Source organism: Cavia porcellus, unplaced genomic scaffold, assembly GCF_034190915.1.
Source record: "Cavia porcellus strain 051 isolate PalLab524CR breed Dunkin Hartley unplaced genomic scaffold, mCavPor4.1 scaffold_8, whole genome shotgun sequence".
Classification (NCBI taxonomy): domain Eukaryota; kingdom Metazoa; phylum Chordata; class Mammalia; order Rodentia; family Caviidae; genus Cavia; species Cavia porcellus.
Window position 1 is genome coordinate 47,871,627 of NW_026947491.1, and position 4,645 is coordinate 47,876,271.

Here is a 4,645-nt window from a genome sequence, read left to right on the forward strand (position 1 = left end):
TCTAATTATAAATATACCTGATCCAAACTTGGCAGAGAACAAAATGTTCCCTAGAAGAACTATTATCATTTAGGAAAATTTTATCCAATTTCTAGGTTATATGAAGTATTGGTGGTTACCATAGTATTCATCTTTTAAATATTTTTGAAAGTATATATATATATATATATATATATATATATATATGTAGAATATACAAAAATAGTTATAAAATGTGCTTTCAGCATAGCCAGGTAACAGAGAATACTATAAACTTCGAATTGCATTCAAGTAGAAAAAAATACCTAATTTAATCAAATGACTAAGAAGAACTGGACGGAAATGCTTCCATGCAGAGAATATGCAAGAAATGTATATTATATGTAATTAATATACTTCATATTTCATATAAGTTTAAAAAGGAAATTGTAAAAGAAAATAGAAAATTTGAATCAGCTTCTTAAAATGGTGCTTACTCCTGTAGTTCACTAAGGTAAACTATTTTGTAATATTAATAATGGCAGTGATTCATGTCCTACTGATTATCTATACATAATTTAAAATGAATGATTACATGAGTCCTACAGATAATTTTAAAGGAAGACACTTCACAGTCACTTGCAAGTTACAAAAAAAGCTGAAGTCAATGATCTCAGCAAAGCACATAATTGAGAGAGATATTAGAGAGCAGTGCAAAGTTTAGTTCCTTTGTTCCATTATTCAGTTAAAGAAATTCTCTTTGTTAATAATGATCTTCATTTGTTTCTGCAAAACACTCCTTTATAAACCAAATTTTTGAAAGCTTGTTTTACTTGCTGGTTCCTTAAGGTGTAAATAAAAGGATTTAGCATTGGAGCAACTGAAGTATTGAGAATAGCTACTCCTTTGGTCAACGATGCTCTTTCATTTGCTGAGGGCTTAGCATACATGAAGATACAGCTTCCATAAGAGATGGAGGTGACAATCATGTGAGATGAGCAAGTACAAAAAGCCTTTTTTTCCTCTGACTGGCAGACGGAATTCTCAGAATGGTGTTAACAGTGCATATGTAGGAAGGAATTACCAAAGCCAATGTGATGAACAGGGTAACAAAAGCAAAGTAAAGACCAATTGTCTCTAAAAACCATGTATCTGAGCATGAGATTTGTAAGACGGGGAAATAGTCACAAAAGAAGTGATCAGTGACATTGGACGCACAGAAGTCCAACTTGAGAATAAGCATAAGTACTGGGAAAATGGTCTGAAATGCTTCCAGGCAAGACATGAAGACCAGAAGTTACAGATTTTCTTATTCTTGGTGGTGTAGTGCAGAGGCTTGGAGATAGATGGCTACATAGTGATCACAGGACATAGCTGTCAAAAGAAAAAATTCAGACACACCCAAGGAGATGAACAAAAATAATTGAGCTAAACAGTCATTATAAGAAATGGTCCTGAATTTAGTAATTATTGAGCACAAAAATCTTGGGATGGAAACACTGGTGAATGTAATTTCCGAGAAGGAGAAGTTTCTCCTGTGGGTCTAACAAGGTGAGAATGATGATGGTGAGGTCTCCAGTGCTACTTAATATGTTATTAACAATTAATATATGTTATAAATAAAAAGATAAAAATCACAGCCTAAGTTTCTGACTGTCAGATACACCTAAGAGAACAAATTGTGTAATCACCATGTGGCTTCTCATACTCATTTTTTCTTTCAAAAAATATCTATTGCTGTAAAAACAAAAAACAAGGAAAAAGCTGAATGTGAAATAATTGAGAATATTATATGAACTATCACCAATAAAATGAAGCAATGGACATATTTCATGTAAAAAAGGTGATATTCATTCATTCATAGTAGAGCAAAACATATGTATACATAAATTGAAGAAGAATCTTTTATTCACAGATTTATGTCTAAAGGCCCCCCCATCAATAACTAAACATCAGACTTATATTTAGTCACATTTTCTACACATGAAATATATCTTTGGATTAGAGATTTCTACAACAGTATTTATTAACTACATCTTCAATTTGCATACTGATCAGTCATTTCTGATACTGTATTCTTTTAGGAATGAAGAACTGTATCTAATTTTTAGCTTTAATTCTGACATTATTAAAAATTTACAAAATCTATTTGTGGGAATCAATGAACTAATCACTAATACTATGTTTAATAGTGGTTAATTTTTTATTCTTTTTACATGTATTTTATAATATAATCATGAAAGTAAGTGAGAGTGCTACTGCAGAAGTATGGAACTTAAATCAACTTGGTTATAAAATGAAAAATATAAATTTATGAAAAAGGGAGGTCAGAAAAATTCATTAAAATTCACAGAACCAGAGTTCAATAATAGTTTTTAAACATTCATTTTTGTTGTTTTATGTCCATTATTTAACATCTGACTTTTCTTTATTATGTATAATTTGTGTTTTACTAAATGTTTTCCTAAAGACAAGAAGGAATTCATAAAGGAGTTTTTTCATTCCCAGGTATATTAACTATTTTCCAAAGCACTCATCAGAATAAATAAAATATTTTGTCAGATTCACTACAGAAACCATAAAGCTGTAAAAGTTAATCTATATGTCATTATCTCTCTTGTTCTCTTTTAGACGTTATCTTTCAACATTATGTTCATGGTATAAACTTTCAGTTGCATTCTAGCATTACTTCCTATGGAATGAACTGGACAACTCAGTAGGTGATAAATATTAAGTCATACAGTGTTTTTTTTTTTTTTTATTCTTTGCTTATTTTTTAAATCAGTACTTCTTTAGAAATATAAATATTTTTGACAATATATCTCAAAAACTGGCAGATTAAAAGGTAGAAAATTGCTTGAACCATGGTCAAAATACATTAAAATGTAAAATTAGTAGGTATCAAATACCAGCATGGTAATTGGTGTATCCTTGCGTTTTTTTTCTAAAAAATTTTCCGCTAAAGCACAAATATTTACTTACTAATGTGGAAATGTTTTTTGGTATATCTTAATGATATCAATCAAGTAATTCAAATTTTCTTAAGCGCTATGAAATATGAAGTTCTTTGGGAAACTTTGTCATGTCTTTTTTTTTTTTATAAAATACTCTTATGCAGAAAAAAACATATTATGAATTAAGATTTCTAGCAGGCTTGCCTTTGTAGAAAAATAAATTTGTTGTTTCTATCTTATATCTTTCAAAAAATTGTTTCTCTGATCTGAAATTCAAAGCCTACTATTACAAACCTTTAGAGTTCTGTAAGCTAATTTTCCAAGTATACTACTTTAACTTACTGTAAGGTAAAATATCTCAAAGCTCTCTAAGTAAGATAAAGAATTGAATAATATATAGAGATATCACAACTTAATCTTCTGGTATAAATGTCTAAGATACTAGATTGAAGAAAGGAAAACTAAAAGCAGAGATAAATTCAGGAGATATAGCAAGGTCAGGATGTATCTTTCTGGAAAGAGAGACTGTCTAGTAGGATAAAAGTAAAAGTACAACATTGTAACAATCAGCTGATAAAACTGACCCATTTCCTTTTGTTTGTACTTAATTTTCCTAATACACATTTGAACTCTGTATATAGTTAGGAGATAGTTTATTTTCAATTCCTTACAAGGAGGTGTTGGTTATATACTAGACCGATCTACCCCACCGTGGACTTCCAGAATAGTATCTACATTTTATTCATTTATATATCTCTGTAGCACAGAGCAGAATGAATGCCTAAAACAAAATTAATGTCTAAACACCAGAAGAGTAAGCTGGGCAAAGTGGTCCATATTTGTATTCCCAGACTAGGAGACTGAAAAGGAGAGATCATGATTTTGAACTGAGCATGGAAACTCCCAATTTAGTGAGACACTGTCTAAAAGTGAAAAAAAAAAAATTAAAAAGAGCTTTTGGTGTGGCTTGGTGTGAAAGCCCTGCTTTAGTTCTTAGTACCAAAAACCCAACCAAGCCAATTCAACTTCAACCAAACCAAAACAAACCAAATCCATCCAGAAACAAGATGAAACAAAACAAAAAGCAAAATTAAACTAAGAATAATTTAAGATTTATTTTTTAATTTTTAAAATTAATACAGCATATTGTTTATGTAATGAGAATTCATTGTCATGGTACATAATAGCCTATGGAGTTAGATATTTCTTTCTTTTCTTCTATTTTCACTCAATTTTTCAAGTTACTCAATATAAAATATTTTTGGTAGTTCTATAAGGTATTTACTTTCTGTATATTCATCCACAATCATATTTACACAATTAGAAAGAACATTTCTTTGTACATGAATGTAACTGGACTACACAAGATATTTGGCAACTTTCCTGTTTGATTTTACAATTAATCATATATAATGGATATCTCTGCATGTCAATTTGTTGAGACAGAACTCAAATTTTGTAACAATAGCACTACATAAATTATGTTTCAGCCAACAAATATACTTAATTATAATGTTATAACACATTCTTGTGCATGCATTTGCATATATATGTATTCAGATTACATGTGTAGGAGTTATATTTTAATAAATCACCATTTCCCTCTTACAGATAAAAGTAAACCCTTTTCATTGCATCCCAAAGAACACTAACTATTATAATTTAAAGTTTTCAAGCTGTAATAAAAAAATAACATTCCAATTCTTCTAGTGATAAACAAAGTATTGTAAACA

The 4,645-nt window shown here is 29.6% G+C and overlaps 1 pseudogene; it reads right to left on the reverse strand.

The window, feature by feature from the left end:
* Positions 1-734: 734 nt before the first annotated feature.
* Positions 735-1,664, reverse strand: LOC134477165 (olfactory receptor 6C3-like; annotated as a pseudogene).
* Positions 1,665-4,645: the final 2,981 nt, after the last annotated feature.